The 18279-nt window shown below is 37.4% G+C and overlaps 1 long non-coding RNA gene across 2 annotated transcripts; it reads right to left on the bottom strand.

Annotated features, from left to right (window-relative positions):
• Window positions 1–1594: 1594 nt before the first annotated feature.
• Window positions 1595–14356, bottom strand: LOC122974398. 2 transcript variants are annotated; one of them, XR_006400376.1, is made up of 3 exons: window positions 14264–14356; window positions 3784–3873; window positions 1595–2625 (listed from the first exon to the last, which is right to left on the bottom strand). It is a non-coding gene; the product is annotated as an uncharacterized LOC122974398 (long non-coding RNA). The 2 variants fall into 2 exon arrangements; XR_006400375.1 differs by lacking the exon at window positions 14264–14356 and adding an exon at window positions 4104–4613.
• Between the last annotated feature and the right edge of the window lie 3923 nt (window positions 14357–18279).

Genomic DNA, 18279 nt, shown 5'->3' with positions numbered 1-18279 from the left:
GTTGCTGCCTCAATCAGCCTCCGCACCTGCTTCCCTCAGCCAGCTGCACCTGACTGATTTAAACCGTCCCAGCAGTTCATTTACCAACCTTTTGACCGACTAAAATCTGCTTTCCACAGTGCCAAAGACCGTCTGCCTCCAATTATGAAGCGACATACTTGCATGACCTCTGCCTGAGACCTTTTGAAGACACATATGCTCAGAAAGGTCGACGAATATGGATGCACTGAAGAAAGAGTGCAACTAATGACCATTTTCATTTTTGATTAATGTGTCCACTATTAGACCAGTGTTTCCCAACCTGAAGGTCAGGACGAGATGTAACAAGATAATTTGAAAAGTATATGAAGTATGTCACCTTGGCCTGTGAAATAGTCAATACTCACATCTGGGGTCTCTAAATTTCCTTCAAACTAAACAATCTGAGACGGAAAAAATCACTTTGGTTGAACTGTTCGCAACTCATGTCCAAGGCTATTATCTGATGACGGGTAACAAGCAGAAATTGATTTATTTTAAGGGGTGTAGGTTGCATGGGAAAGATGTCTAGACTATAAAATGTCAGAAAAAATGCCCAGAATGTTCAAGAACCCAAGGTGAAGCCTTTATGTTGCTTGCTTTATTCAACTAATGGTGCAAAGGGTATTCAAGACTTACATAGTTAAGGAATAGTTCCACATTTTAGGAACTACTCTTATTTGTTTTCATGCCAAGAATTCAATTAGAAGATTCCCACTTTCATGTTTGTCTGTTCAATGTTAAATGAAGCTACAGGCTAAGAAGTTAGCTCAGCAATGCGTAAAGACTGGAAACACTAAAGCAAACTAATAAGCAATTTATATCTCCTTTGTTTCTTTTGTAAAAAAAGCGAGAGTTAAGCATTGGTTTCATTGTTCAAATTCAACAAAACAAGATATAAAAGGGTTGCTTGGTGAGCCATACAGATTCTGGGAGGCATATTTTTTGACTTTAGACAGAGCCAGGCTAGCTGTTTCCTCCTGGTTCCAGTCATTGTGCTAAGCTAAGCTAAGCTAAGCTAAGCTAACCAGCTGCTAACTGTACTGTATCTCTGAAAGGTATCAATCTTCTCATCTAACTTAGCAAGACAGTGAATAAAATGTACAGCTGTTCTTTTGATTATGAAGTGATGTCAGCAAAGTTGATTGATGAACTAATTGATTCACTTGAAAGATGAGTCTCGTGATTTCCACAAACCTACCACTGTTTTTTAGTGATAAATTCATTTTTATGATATAAATATTCCTTCCAGAGTCAGTCTGTAGTCACAATTATGAGCTTTCAGCACAATTATGGTGCTGAAAGCGGTTAAAATGTACACCAAATGTTGTATCCTTATGTAAATGTACATATGTGTAATTATGGTCAGTCTGTTTTAACATATTTTATCTTTCAGCTTATTTACACATTTCTCTCTTCACCTGCTGCCACGGCTTTGATATCAAGCCGGTACTTCTTTGACTTTGAGCAACTGTCCCGTTTTCATATCTGGCAGGTAAAACGGCTGCAAATTCATCTCAAGTTTTGGGGCTTTGTTCCTCCCGAGCTTGGCATGCTCTCCGCTTTTGGACTGGAGTGTCTGAATTAGAGATCAGAGTGAGGCATTTCTGCACCTGTATCTCCTTCACATCTCATCTCATCTCACTATCACTCACCTCTCTCTCTCTCTCTCTCTCTCTTCTCCTCCTCCTCTCGGACACACACTTGTGATGTTTCATTTGCATGCACTGAATTAAAATGTGCTCCAGGCAAGATTTTTTTTTTTTTGTAACGTATGTAAAAATACACCTGTCTTATCAGCCCAGATCTCAGTGCAGAGCTGTAATCACTGAGAGAGCGATACATCCCATGTTATTTAACAAACCCTGCAGGATAGACAGATTTCTACTGTACAAACCAGAAGAGAGGAATCAAAACCATACTGTCAGTGAGTGAGGATCCTGTCCAATATTGTTAGTTCTTATTCTTCTTTTTGTTCCTTTTTTAATTTCCATTGATGGTCACAAACACATGACAGGATTTGAAATAATTAATCTCTTGCTGCACAATTATTCACACTAGATTTAAACATTCAAGCGTTTCAGCACAGTTTGGGGACATTTTGTTCATCATGTAAAAGAAAATCATTGCCTCTAGCAACTAAACAGAATTGTATTCATCTTTTGGCCTTGTTTTTGATTTGATAAACACACACACACACACAAAGTTAAATGTCTTGCTGTTTTCCCTGTGCTATCCCAGAAAAACCCATGACAACCTCTATAAGGCCTGTACTCTCATTTTCTTTTTGTATAAAATCAAAATAGGGCAGGTAAAGATTACAACACATGGCCGAAAGTATGTGAACAACTACAAAAACACCTGAATATTATACCTATATGTGATAGTTAAACATCTCATTCCAAAACCATGTGCATTAACTTGCTGGTACAGCAGCTTCCACTCCTCTGCGAAGGTTTTTCACAAGATTTGGGAGTCATGGCTGCATTGATTTACTCCCACTCAGGCACAAAAGCAGTAATGAGGCATTCCAGTTCATCCCAAAGGTGTTGGATGGGATCGAGGTCAGGGCTCCTTGCAGGTCAGTCAAGTGGTCTTCACACCTAACTGGAGAAACCATTTCTTTATTGGTGCACAGAGACATTTTCATATTGAAACAGGAAAAGGCTTTCCTCAAACTCTTGCCACAAAGTTGGTAGCACAAAGTACACTGTAGTACTACTGGTTTTCCTTAACTGGAATTAACAGACCTATCCCAATAAACAGCCAGGAATAAACCAGGAAAAACAGACCCAGACAAAAAAAATATGGATCAACCCAGTTTTGAGTAAAATAAAGTAAAATCATGACTGACTTTTCACAATCATGGATCTCAGCTGCATTTCTATCTTTGACTAAACGTGTAAATAAAGGAACACTTTAGAATTTGGGGATCCTACTGTCTCAACGTGTGTTTGGCTGAGTGGAGAATAAGAAGCAAGACAGTGATTTAAGGTCTCCTGGTCAATACAAATGAAAATGAACTGTTATTTTGAAAGGAAATGATCTGCTTCTTTGTTCTGTCACGTTTTTTTTTTTTTTTTACGTTATCTGTTGTTTCTATCATGCAGAAAGAGACTATTGTAGAGTTATTAGTTTATTCCAGCTGCGATCTACAGCTGTGCAACATAAATAAACATCCAGATTCATCTTTTTTAAAGATTTGCAGATCTGGTGATGGATTAGGTTAATGCTGCAGCTGGTAAAATTGTAGAATCATCACCTGAAGTCAGATTTTTAGTAGCCTGTTAAAAACAAGTTGATCACCTGATTTTGTTCACCTGCTTGCTCAGCTGTACTTTGCTATTCCCAGTATACACTATTGAGGGTGGTTCTCAGTTTGCCAGATTGTGTGTTCAGCCTATACCTGTAAATTACAGGTATGACATTTGCTGTTACAGGCTGTAATAGCAGATGTCAGAAAGTGGTTTTTATTTGGGGAAAAAAATGCGGCTCCTGTAATACAGATATCATCTTCCTTCTCCCCTCAGAGCTGAATCTTATAAACCAGATTAAAGAGAAGAACTAAATGGTAAAAGTCACTGGAGGGCACATCTGAAATATCAGCTTATGCCAAAAAAAAAAAAAAAAATCCAGTGCTTTAGGGATCCTTGTGTTACCTTGAAAATAAAACAGAATATATCTAAAAGTTGGTGCCTTTGAGCAGGACGGGCAACTTTCAACTTCTGTACTGTATCTGCTGAGTGTGGTACAGACTGTACTTACACAGCAGCTGACAGATGTGAATCAGTCCGACAGTGTGAATGTGAAGCGGAGCATCACAGAGTTACGTTGTCCTTACTCAGCAAAACTTCCCTGAAAGAGAAAAGTGAACCACAAAGGTAAACTGTGACAAAGGGGTAAACGAAATCCCCTGTGCTTGTTAAGTTTAAAGAAGTTGCCCACTCATCACAGATGTCACAGCGCAGATATCCATGTGTGTGTGTTTGTGTGTGTGCGTCATTATTATCACACACATCTGCCCTCTGTTTAAATATATAAAAACCAAAAAACTGTTAAACTGGGATGGATGCATACATACATACCAACTGGAACACATCCAGTTCTTCACTCCTCAACATTTCAGCATTTACATTTCTCCAAAGCTCCACAGCTGCTTACTAATCGATGCGATTTCAATATCATAGGGTGAAAATGGTAAAAAAAAAGTGCCATTAAATCACAGGCTTTGAGAAATGTCACAGGAGTAAATGGAATAAGTTACTTCCACCCTTGAAGTAAGACCTGTATAAATAAAATTACAGTATCTTCCATATATTGCCATTTTAAGCCGAGGATTGAACTGAGGAATGAGACAAGCATTAACAGATTTTATAAACACAAATAAAAAATGAGATAATTTTTGGAAGAGGCGTTGTTGTCTTGTAGCTACGTTAACATCCACATAAATATATGTATATATGATGTGTACTTGAGTTCTATAATTGTACTCCTGTGTCCATGATACAGAGCATGGCCCATTTGATGCCTGAAGTCCAAGTTTCAATGTCACTGTTTCTTCAAATATTAAAGAGGACATATTCTGCACATTTCCAGGTCTATATTTATATTCTGGGGCTCTACTGAAATATCTTTGCATGATTTACAGTTCAAAAGAATCATTTTTTTATCTTATTCTGGTCCTTTATGCAGCCACTCAGTTCAGCCTCTGTCTGAAACAGGCCGTTTTAGCTCCTGTCTCTTTAAGGCCCGCCCTCCTGATAAGCCTACTCTGTTCTGATTGGTTAGTTTCCAGAAGCTGCCCATCAGCGGACTTCAAACAATAGTAGTTGGATTTCACTTATTTCTCTTGTTCTCTACTCAAAAATGTCAACTTCTTCAATGTTTGAGCCAAAATCCAATCAGAAATACAACATGAACAACTCGTGGAACAACCTTTGCAACAAAGATTTAGAAACGGACAGCCATTTGTGGGCATGTGTGAACGATCTGACATCAGTTCGGTGGAGAAGTAGAGGTGCCATTGCAAACGGAGGGTTGAGAGCAGGCTGAATCCCTAGCTTTTGACCTGAAAGTGTCAATTTTACAAACATTCACCTCACATTTTAGCCACAAAACTGTCCGTTCTGGGCTACTGTAGAAACATGGCAGCCTCCATGTAAGGGGACCTGCTCTCTATGATATAAAGGGCTTGTTCTAACATAATGAAAACACAATGATTCTTATTTTGAGTTGATTATACTCTAATGAAAACATACTTATGAATAAATACTTATTTCCGCCAAGTCTCTTCCACTAGATGCCACTAAATTCTACACACTGGTCCTTTAAAACCCAAACCACATTCTGTCTTTATTCTGCTTGTGTTACCTTCAACATACTGTATAAAGGTCTTTTCAGAGTATCACCAGACAGGAAAATTGCTATTGGCCAAATCTGCAAAACCTTGGATAACAGGGGAGGTTTTGTAAAATTCTTGCTTTCTACTATATCTGCACATAGAAACAATAAGCTTGAGATTAGGGGAACATTGTGTTTACAGTTAATAAAAAGACAAACATTAATTCCAGGTCTATGACTGGTCGCAAACTTGGCTCTCTTGCATTAAAGTCAGACTCACCAAATACCCATCCACCACCCCGACCTCCACACTCTGACTTCCTGCATGACTACAAGTAGGGTGCACTACTTCTGGCACTGGCACCCAACGCTGGCACTGACGTAATTTGTGAGATGCATCTAGTATGGACATAATTCACATGTTGATTAAGATACTTACATGACTAAAATGCAGAACTCTGTCTGCCCTGCGCATGATAAAAATACCATAATCATCAGAATATTGTGATTATTTGGGATCCAACTTCCTCTCCTGCAGCCTTAATCACATGATTGAATAACTGGTGTGGATTTGAACGTAGCCATCGTAAACCATGAACAATATGAAATAATTGGTCCATGATAAATGTGAGCTGCAATTTTATGCTTTTGTTTTTCATACAGAGAATATTGATAGAGGTTGTACATGAGAAAAGGAAAAAATGAGGGTATGGTATGTTGTGTTTACATGCATAGAACTAATATTCAGGTAATTAGGAGTATTTTCATATCCTGAATATGCAGAATACACTCTGGGAACGTACACAGATCAGGCAGAAGGAATCTCTCTGGGCTTGTTCCAACAGCGATGAATAAGAAGCTTACATTTTGAAAAATAAAAAAAAACTTTTTGCACACAAATGGGATTAATTTCATCATTGTGCAGGGAAGCATAGTAGCTTAGAACATCTGAGCTCTTTCATATCCTCAGAAAATCACCCAGGGTAACCGAGTCCACACATACTTAGTTTTAGTTTCAGCTGATTGTGTCTTGTGGGACACGCTGGCCTTGGCTCCTCCACTGAAATATGTTTGAACATCTTTTGCTCAAATCTTAAATATTGCGTGTTTTAAATTTGAGTGTTTGGGGCATTGAAAACATGACAGGATCTCAGTGCTGTTGGGAGCAAGCAATAGATTTTTTCTTCTGCTCTCTTCTGCCAATCGTTTTATTTATGCGCGTAAAACTTAAAATTTCATGCATGTGATTCAATAAGTGCACCCATAAACTCTGACTTTCTAAAGCCTATAGATTATAAATCAGCTGAAACCGCTGACGTCTGGGATATAACTGTGAGATTTAATGTGATTTACAGAAGCCATACTTGGAAGTTTTCTACACAGTAGCCTTGACTACTGCCCGGACTCTTTATAACAGGAAGTAGCAAGAAGTAATAAATTATTCAGAAGAAGAACATTTTAACTCCTTAAAGGGAAATCTATGGGCTCTGCAGCTGGAAATAGTGACTTGACTTTGTATTACTGTAATCCTGAATCTCTGTGTTGTACAATATCTAAGCTTTTTGTTTAGACTCTTGGGATGAATTGAGACAATTTAGTGATAAAATGTCAAACAGAGGAGAAAGGCAGCGCCTGAATGCCACTCAGAGTGGTAAAAAAAAAAGTAGAAATAACTGGATAATACAAGCTCACAGCTGTCAACTCAGGAGTGTTTTAACCTTTCCTCTTCTCCATCAGCTATAGATTCACAGGCTTTACAAAGATCAAGTCAAACCGGCGCTTAGGAGACCGCAAGACACTATTTCAAACGTTTATTTGGACGTGGCCCGGGTGCATACAGTACACCTCTCTCTGATCATTTTAGTGCCAGCGCTTCTCTGAGCACCCCCTGCTGTTTTGCTCCGCTCGGTCTTGCCAGGGTGTAATTTTCATTTCAACTTTAGGGGAGACATGTACTGGGAACAGTTCAAGCTGCTACAGCTACGGTCTTCACTAATGAGAACAGTCTGTTTTTAATGGGACGCTATTCCTGTGTATAATTCACCATGTGACATACATACTGTACATCCCTTCAGCACTTAACATGACATCCTAACCTGAGCAGTGTTTAAAAAAAAAAGGAGCTGATTTTAAAATGTCTAAACCAGAAAAAGTAATTGAGAAAATTAGCATTTGCTTTCTTGAGCTAAATTATGAAGAGTCTGAATATGTCCAATCATTGTTTGACATGGGGGCCTTTTTACAGTAAAGTGATGATAATTGGTTGAGTAGTTAATGTCACACTAACCAAAAAGTGTCAAAAGGGGTTTCATGCAAATAATAATGAAAACAGTGGTTAAAAAAACACATCAAAACATCCAAAGAGCAACATAAAACTAATGTGAATCAAACAAAAGAAAAACATCTCTTCCAACCCAAACATCTGATTAGATTAAGTGTTTGCTGGTTTGAGTGGATATTACAGCATTAGAGAGTATTAGTGGAGCTTTAGACCTGCATTAACTGTTTTGTTTGTTTGTTTTTCTCTTTTTGGCCACTTGAGGGCAGCAGAAACAAGCTTTAAAACTGAAAATTGACATATTATCACCTTTTTTTTATATGGCGAACGTGTTGGTTACTTATTTAAACATCAAGCAGACGGAGCAACATTAGCATTCATTTGGAGTTCTGTGTCACTAACGAATGTGAGTCCAATGTTCACTGATCTGTGGTTCATATAGAATATTGATTATAACTTTACGTACAGCGTTTGAATGTTTTGCTCCTGGATTTCCATTTTGTTTTGAAAATACATCACAATAGTTTTACAGTCGCACCTCATCTCAACATCTGCTTCCATGACATTAAGATTGACTATTTATGGCACAAAGAGGATGACTCTCATATTTTGGGTGATCCCTTCTGATTTCTATGCAATGTCAACGTTTGACCACACTCCCCAGCGACTGTATCCTCATGTTTTTGGTTCCACCAGGCAAGAAATCGAGTATATTCATGCTCCCCTGAGGATGAACCCTTTCCAGTTCTAGCCAGTCCACAATCTTCCCTCTTGCACCAATCTCAGGCCAACGTGTTCACTTTTCATTCAAGATCATTTCAGATCTAAGGGGCAAATTGCCATAATATTCACTGAGCAAATTCATGCTCAAAGGGTCAAGACCGACTGACATTTATTTTTGCACAGGACAGGACAGACTTTTCAATTCAACTCTAGTCAATATTATGTTTTTATTATAATATATTTGCCAATTTCCATTCCTTCAATTTCACATCTTAAGAGACAACAACGTCCCAGACTCTATTACCGTTTGATAATCAATGATGTTGTTTTTATCTGTGCTTGCTCTGGCTCATGAAATGCACTAAAAAAAACCCATAAAATGTCTTAAAAATCCATTTTCTATTCCCACTCTCAATAATGTAGCAGGAAATTTGTTATCTGAAATAACACAAACAAGACACCAAGTGAGTAGTGCTAAAATTGCACCGGGGAGAATAAGGACACAGTATTTTCGATATGAACAATGGAAACAAGGCGACTTGCACACTCATGAATTTACAATGACTATAAAAAACAATGTGATGAGGTTGTAACAGTTGCCTGAGTGGTTGTGAACATAATTTGTTTACATGAGTGTTATAATAATTTCATATTCAGCCATTAACTGATAAGCTGATCCGCTTGTGCATGTATGAGTGTGTAAATATGTGTGTAACAGTCTCACAGTCTCAACAGTTCAGTGTGAAAGAGGGAAGCCATTTGCAACTTTTTTTTTGGAGACCCTGCTAAGTGTCTTTTTGGCGCCTTAACAGCTAATCACTTCATCACTTCCCAGCACTCTTACTCACTCACACACACTCATGCTGACTTCATTTCTTCCCTCTTCTTCTCACCAGATTAATTTTCCTGGTATAGTAAGATGGATATCATCATTTTTGGCTGGAGAAGCCACGGACCAGCCCTTTAACCGCAGTTGTCCTTAAGTGAGTGACTGACTGACTGATGAAGTTCCACCATTGTCAACCGGCCAAGCGTTGGAGTTTCCTCATCGGCCGTTGCTCTTTCAATATGAACAGGTGCGAGATGATGGAAGTGGTGGACAGCTGCACAGTGCAGAGTGATTGTATTTCCCGCTCCGACCTCTGATGCTCTCAGCTGCAGTGTTAAATGCAGTGAAGTTGGCTAAAGTCCTGTTTAAACAGATGCGTACCAGCGTCTCAACCAGAGACGCTGCGTGTTTGGATTTTATAACTGAACTAATACCAGGATGCAAGCTTTTTATTTCGTTGTCACATCACAAACGATGAACAACAGCATTAAAACATGAGTCTTGCAGCTAAAACATGCGACTCATGTAGCTGTTACATCAGTTTAGTTTGGGGTAACTGCAGGTGCACTTGATTTGACTGTAACTGCGGTGACCAGGCGGAGATAAGCCTCCTGAATTTGCACCCAAAATGCTGTCAAAACTTTAATTTATTAATTTCCACCGCAGCCTCCATGATCATCGACTGGGAAAGAGGCAGAAAAAAGGCCTATAGAGACATGAGGTAGAGCGCACAGTTAAAACACTACAAATAACCATCACTCTGACAAAATACTCAATGGAGAAAAACAAGAGACATCTGAAGACAGAAAGAGATGAAAGAGCACAGATAATTAGAATAGTTATAATTAGAATTAAAATAAATTCTCCTTCAAATCAAACATCTTAAGATATGAGTGGAAAGTTTTGTTCTTGCAACTGCATTTATAACCTTTTTTTTTAAATTAAAAAAACTAGCTTAACCATGTCATGTGATGCTACTTCAGTACACTTTAACAACAAATATTACTGGGACAACTACAGAAAACTGCAGATGAATGTTTAATATCCAGGAATTCACATTATACACACTACCACTGAGCATCCCTGTAACAAACTGGCCACAATTTAATACATCAACCATACACTGTACAGCCATATACTAGGTTTTGACCTAGTCTTGTTAATATCAGCGCAATCCTGAAATCCCACAATTTAATCCCTAAAATGTGATGTAAAAACTGCACTGCCAAATAGGAAAAAAACGAGCCTGAGAAAGACAGAGAGACTTAAATAAAGCCATAAAACTTTAATGGGACACTTGCCCCTAGGGGTCAGGATTTGTAGAGGCCAAATTAATTTATACTACTGTTATTTCTGTGTGGAGATGAGTGAAGCAGTCACAGGTACGTTACTTTAATACATAATTAATCAATTTCTGTTTCCGCATTCATTCCAACAATAGAATTAATTTGCCAACAACAACAGTATCAAGTATTTTACAGCCAATTACCAAAAATGGCTGTTAAAAAAATGGAGAGGGCTTTTTTAATTCATAACTATTTTTTCAGTGGTGTGTGTATATATACAGCTGCAAAAGCATCTTTAGTGCACCAAACACAGGCCACATGTAGAGATAGCTGCTCAATGGGTTTGAGCATTTAATACTTGGTTAATTAATACCATCTTTGGCTCTGTGTAAAGAGTCGTGGGAGTAAAGTACTTCATGTTTTGAATTCTTGGAGAACCACAACCCACCACCCTCTGTACAAAGTACTTAGCAGCCCTGCGGTATTAACCTCATGTATTGGTAAAAAGCTAAATGTAGTAACACTGAAACTAGCAGGAAGAACAAATTAAAGTGTTTTTCAGCTAATTAAAAGATCAGATTTTGGCATCTTTTTTTTTCCACTGTGGAAAAGCAGAACTCCCAACCATTACATAATAACTCTAACAGTGTTCGGTTATAACAGGAAGTTTTCTAATTATAATTGGAATATACATACATGGAGGGAATGTGTATTGTGCCAGTTGAATATAATTCTGCTCTCCCCTTCATGCTGTTAACCACAGGACCAAAATGTATCCTAGATGGGACAATATAAAACACTAAACAAGTTGGCAAATACTATAAAAGTAATAATTTAGCATAACAATGTCTGCAATATTATCACAATAACTGAGACTAATAACACTCTAATGTACTTTCTAGCAGAGTCAACTATTTTTTACATTAACTTAATAAATTCAAATTTTGTTTGAACCATAAAAATTAATTTTGTAGTAATTTAGAGTTCCTAAAATGCAAACAAGCATAAAAACTGCTGTGTGTTGATTGTAAAGTTATTTTAATAACCAAGTGTTTTTGTTGACTAACCTTAATGGTGCCACTGTAGTTTATTTTACATAATCCTGATCTTTCCATAACTTTTACCACATAGTTGCCATATGCAGGTACGAAAGCAGAATTGTGAAAAATATTGACATTGGACGATATACTGCAGATGTTCTTATCTGGCGATCTGCTAGTCGAATCCTGAAGTCCACAAATGGATCAAAGTCGTCAATAAGGGGCTCAAACTCACTTTCTGTGCACTTCCTGAGAGTCCGTCCCGAGTGCAGACTTCACTACTCTTAGTTCAGAAGATTGCTCACAGCCAATATGAAAGTGATGATGTGGGGAAGAGGAGGACAATGAAGAAGCCGAGGAAGAAAAATGACTACAGATTACCAATACGTTTCCGTGATTTCCACTCAGAACCGTTCTGGAAAATATTCAAGAGGATTACAGGATGAACATCTAGGCATTGCTCACATCCATGGCAATGACTGAGGTCAGACACCCCATTTCAAAGCACAATTTATCCCCTTGCCGCCCACCAGACTTTGCGGACTTGATGTGATTGTGGTGAGCACTTCACAGTATGATTGAAGTCCACGAGAGCCCAAGACCAGAAGGCACACATTTGTATTCTGTAATAAGATCCACCGTCTGTCTGAAGCTGGGGTTGAAGATGCAGTTTCAAAATCATCATGAGATCCAATTTGTAGTTTTGCAATAAATAATCCCCGTCTTTTCAGTTCACAAAAGCTGTCAAAGAGTCACTTTAGTTAGTGCTGGAGGAGAGGTGCTCGATGAGCGACTGTGGATTTGTAAAATCAATTTATTTTGAGCTGCTTCTGTCTGGAGATTTGTTTCTTAACTGTCTGGACCTCAGAAAGGTTGGAACAGATTGCAGGTCGCATAATGTTGGATTAATGGTTATTTCTGTGAGCATGTGTGTATGTTTGGGGATCCAAAATGAGAATGAATGATGGCAGGCAAATGATTGGACATTACTGGTGTTTTGTTTTCATTTGATTTAATGGATTGAAAGGGCCCCGTTAGCACACACACACAAAAAGACTCTGTTACCAATAATGGGAATTGTGAATGCATGGACTCTGCTAATAAGGGGAAAGTGAGGCAAGTTAGAAATATATATATATATATATATATATATATATATGGTGAATGAATATGGCAGCATAGTGAATGTGAATATGCGGATGCAGGTTCCTGGGTATTGTCGCTAATTGGAGTTGTTGCTAATTGGAGTTGGCCAAAAGTTGTCTTGTGTATCACTACTTTGAAGTCAATCCAAAACATATCTAATAAGAAGGAGCCCAAAGTCAGCATATTGATTCAAAATGTAACTTACAGTATGGCAATATTCATTTAGAGTTTGCTAATGTTAGCTAACGTTAGCTACCTTTAAACTAGTGGTCATACCAGACCAAGTAAGGCTAAAGCAGCAAAACTTGAATCGAGTAAGGGTGTGTTTTTATTGCTTAAGAATTCAACTTTTTATTTATAAGTGAAAGGCTGTGTTATTTCTTCTTTCAAAAGTGATATAGTCTTGCTTTAAAGTCCCTTTTGCCCATTTGTATTCACGTTTCCAACACATCTGAAAAACCATGAAGAAGATCTAATGGGTTAGAAAGTGCCAGCATTCAATATGAAAATATTGCACACAACAAGACAACATTGTCATCTTTGAAACAGGACCATAGCCAGGATTTTTATAATAAATAAAAAAAAGTCCTCCCAGTGTATTCCCATCCTTATCAGAAATTTGACTTGCCACCAAAAAGTGTTTAAAACATTTATTCACATTTTATTTTTTCATTTAGCCACCGCTTCAGTTATAATTTCTGTAAATCTGTCTCCTCTTCAAAAATAATTTTAAGATATTTGGTGTAACGTAAGTATCAATCACTCTTACAAAATGTGTAATATGTGCATAACTGTAGAATGTAAAATCCTCCTCAGCTTATTAAACATCCTAAATTACCAGAAATATTACAGCTGCAACCTTTGGAAAGGAGATGTGCAGAGGTGGAAAATCAAGACTAAAAAGGCCAGATTTGATAGTTTCTTGTACTCAAACTAGTTCAAGATGAATGTTTTCAGGTCAATTTTCTGCTTACACCTACTACCTTTCTGCTTCCTGCCTACGTAACTGCATTTTCTCTCTTTCTTTAGCCCACACTCTTTTTAAGCTTGCTCATTTTAGATTTGAGAGGCAGTCACCATGAATTAAAAACTCATGAAAATAATAAATAAATCATAAAAGGCATATATGCTTTGGGGAATGTTTGGCAGTGATGCAATAAAATTTGAAGGTAAAGGGCTAAAACATGTAAAAACAGCAGTATGGAGGAAAGCCGTCCATTAACCTTCATTTGTTTTAGTGACAAACAGGGAACCACTGACACACTGAGGGAAAAGCTGTGAGGAGCAGATGTGGTGATAGATCAAATAAATCTCACACAGACTATCTGCAGGTATTGTAGAATTATTTTGAGCTCTCATATTCAGAGTAAAGGCCTGAATGTGGCCTGGACTCTGATCCAGGCACAGCTAGGATCAGAGTCACCGGTTTATTAAGTCATAGCAAGATAAGTAAGCTGGAAAATGAAAATGTTAGACCCAAAAGTCAATTTTCTATTTGAAACGTAGCTCAAACTAAATCTCCAGAATCATACTGAGCTGAAAGATAATTTTCCAATAAAGGAGGTGATTCGTACAACGCTTCTTTTCAATCAAACACACTCACCTCGGTATCACTCGCTCTCTGTGGGAATATAAGAACAAAGAAGCGTCCCACAGTGAAGAAAATAAAATCCTCCACGCAGAGAACAGCGTCAGCCTGCTGTCAGATCACAACACAAGACAGAATCACACTTACTCTCACATTATTACATGTCAGAAGATGATTTGATTTAGATACACATGTTGGTGCACAGAAATCATCAAGCATGTGCACAGTACATGCAAACATGAAACACTGACATGCCCAAACACATGTGATTGATCTGTCAAGACACACAGTTTGGCATGAAATCAAAGGTAAACTTATAGAGGCACATCTGGCTGTTTCATGCTGTTCCACAGATGGACAGTCGGTGGCGGTAATGCACCAAGAAGTGCAGCAATGTGCCAACAAAGGCAGTGAAGAAGAAAACTGCCAGAAAGTTAATACGGTGTAGATTTAATACATTTAAAAGCTCTACTTTGTAAATGTTTTATGAGGAAGGAAATGCATTCAACACATTTGTTAGAACACAATGTGTTTTGGTCGGTAACACTGAATGTAAATATAATTTATTTATTTACAAGATTGCAAATATAAGACCACTCAGTATGTTTTTACAAATACTTTTTTTGGCCAAATGTATTTTTTCTTTATAAGTTTGACCTACGTGACCCCACCTACGTCAGGCATCTACATTATTTCACCATTAAAATGACTCACATTACTGCTTTTATTCTTTGGTTTATTGAAATAAACACATGACCCACCTGTTGTCTCTTCATGTCTACACACTTAAAAAATCACTGCATTCAAATTGTACCCACTTTGGTTTAATATAGCACCAGTATAACTGGGTTAACTTCACCCAGTGTTACACACAACAAGCTTTAGCTAAAAACTGTTACAAATACTGTATCTTGTACAAAAGTTATCGACAATAAAAAATGACATGTAAGTCTAAAAAGATTATAGTAGATTATAAGAAGCTTTAGTTTGGGTTAAAAACCCAACAGTAAAATAAAAAATAACATTAAAATTGGGTCAAAACAACCCCTTGTCTTGAGTGGCTTTCTGGGTAATACTATGTTGGTGCTATATTGACCCAAATTGTGAAAAAATGTAACCCAGTGATTTTTTTAGCAGTAACATCAGCAACCAGATAAACTGATGGACCATCAGAATTTCTGATATTTTACATTAAATACATTTGCATTTACTGTTTTTTTTTAGAATGAAAATTTATGAGACTTTTGTATTCAATGACATGACTAACAAACTGGCAACTCTGTATATTTTTTTATTGAAATGAACACAGTTATATAAAATTGTTTCTCAAAGGTTTAAATCAGGAAGCAAATATGTATTTTTTAATGTTTCAAGTATGCTGAAGCAGGAAAAAGTGGACAAAATGAGTTACAGATTTAAAAAACCTGATCCAGCTTTTTCAGCAATGTGTATTTGCAAGCTGGATGATATCAGGTGTTAATACAAATCTTAAAAAATACAGTATCTATAATGAAGTAAAACTTATAGGCTCTGTGTATTGTTATGCATATAAATACTGAAGGAGAGTTGCAGTAAGATTTGAGAAAGTGTTGATTGTAGCTTCCAGCCCACCTGACTCTGAGAAATGGTACATTCATATTGACAGATTTCTACTTTGCAGACTGAGTAGTACACTCACTTTAGAGTGTAAAACTGCTACACAGACAATTTCCTCCAAAAAGAAATGTGTTCAGTATTTCCCTATTGAATTCTAGTCTCAACAGGATGAAATTGAATTTAGGCCACCGTGAGACATTGAAACTGTCAACTGAAATGCAGAATAGCATGATATATATATATATATATATATATATATATATTTTAGACATAGCAGCTCATTAAGGTCAAGTGACCTTCCTCATCTTTTGAACAGCATATTTTAATAAAAACCTTCAGTGAATAATAAAAAGTAAAAACTTTAATTGGAGATTCTACATGTAGAAATGTTCGGTATATCAGTGTCTTGTTTAGCAGCCCTTGCAGAGGAGAAACGGCTCACTGCAGGTTCTGCAGCCTGTCAAACAATCACTGGTGATACATCCCAAGAGAACAGAGAGGATCTGTGTTCCTCGTGTATTTTTGTGTGTACCTGCACGATGACCAAAGTGCACAGAGAAAGTGTGTATAAAGAATGGATGAGTCAGTTGGTGTCCATCTAAAAAGAAGAAGTTCCATAAAGAGCAAATCACAGCGCTGAGATGCAATTTGAGTCGAAAAATTATATGTCAGGCCTTTTTTTTTTTTTCTTTTAAATGTCTTTTCAGTCTATCTAAATTCTATCTAAATTCTATCTAAATTGAGCGAGTGTGAGAGGGATGGGGAAAGAGAGGGAGACTCATCAGCTAAAATGTTGAATTGCAACAAATTGGTGTGATCACACACAGTAACACGAAGAACATCTGGCTAATCCTTGTTGTACCCATGAACTCTTGTCTTTTGAGATTACTGAACATCATGTTCTAATTATTTTAATTCTCATTTTCACTCCAGGAGAAGATCATACATGATAAACTTTCTCTTCTCTTTCTCTCTTCTATGATATTTTCTAAAAAAGGAATCCAACTTCATACAGTAAGAAAAAGTCAAACAGCTTCCACTGCCTTCTGTCGAGGTATCTTTAAATGTTTCCCTAAGCTGGAATGTTTGTTGGGTACAAGCTCATAAAAGTTTAATCTATTTAAGACACTCTCTGTGTTCATCGCCTCAGGGTTAAAACAGAAGCACGACAGGATAAATAGATTCAAGATGAAGCCAAATTTTTAGTCATTATTCTTTACAGTAAAAAAAGAAAAAACATAATGCAAAACAATGCTTATTTGTTCAAGATGAGTGATCAAAGCCTTTGGAAGCAGTGCTGTGACTGCAAACTGAGTCTCCTTAACTAGTTTTACAGGCTTGACAGAAAAAATAACACCTGTGCTGTGACAAAATGTACTGAACATACTTACATAAATAATGTCAACCGACTTGGCACATACACACTGTACATAGTGTCAAAACAAATAAGAAATAATCTAAAGATATGCAAGCATTACTGCTACTATTAACACTCTCTCTGTCTCACTAATCACGTATGACCCACTGGGGTTCGACATAATTGATACATGTAGCAAGGTATTTATCATCTCTAGCTAATTGACGCTAATATAATTAGCATGAGGTGTCACACACACATAAACATGTGCACTCATATGATGCTAATAACTCTGCAAACCCGAACAGTGACACAGACACACACACACACACAGGTATAAACACTGAATGAGCACACCGGCAGCCATAATTGAGATTGATTTTGCGACTCAGACGTGCTCACATGTTGAGTAACACAGATCCAGGTGGAGGCATAATAGTAACTGCCCTGACGGCATCCATTAACACGCCTTGTATGTCTCATTTACTGTCTGCTTGGGCGCCGTCTTCATCTACGCTCTTCTATCGTCTCTCTGATGTTTAATCTTTTTGGTAATTTATAATAAATGATGAGTGGTGACTTATATGGGTTTCTTGCAGCAGAAAAAACAAAAGAAAATACCACAAAGGAAAATTAAATATCCAGTTTGTTAGTTTGCTAATGTGTGTTGTTGATGAAATTATTTTTGCTTTTAAGCATTTGCTCTCCAAGCCAGTAGGGGGCAATAACACAGTTCTGGTGGTGACTCTCACAATTATATAATACAATGCACTTGTGAACTTAGTTTCAGGTGTGTTTGGATGTGGGGAGGAACAACAGTTCATACAAACTCACCCATGATTGCAAGATAGTGTAACTGCAGTAAATCCAAGATCATGCCATATTTAAAGGGGACATATCATGCTTTCTGTGATTTTCTGTTATTTTTATACTGTTGACGCTGGATGTCGATGTTAAATATGGTCACAAGTTCCAAAACTTCAGGTGAAAGTACAGTATGTAAAAACGCTCCCTGCAAGTCAAGAGCCAGGGCTTCAGCCTGCTCTGAACGCTTCCTTTGCAAAGTTATCTCTACTTC

The sequence above is a fragment of the Thunnus albacares genome, chromosome 22 (genome assembly GCF_914725855.1).
Source record: "Thunnus albacares chromosome 22, fThuAlb1.1, whole genome shotgun sequence".
NCBI lineage: Eukaryota > Metazoa > Chordata > Actinopteri > Scombriformes > Scombridae > Thunnus > Thunnus albacares.
This window is presented reverse-complemented; position numbering and strand designations above follow the sequence as displayed.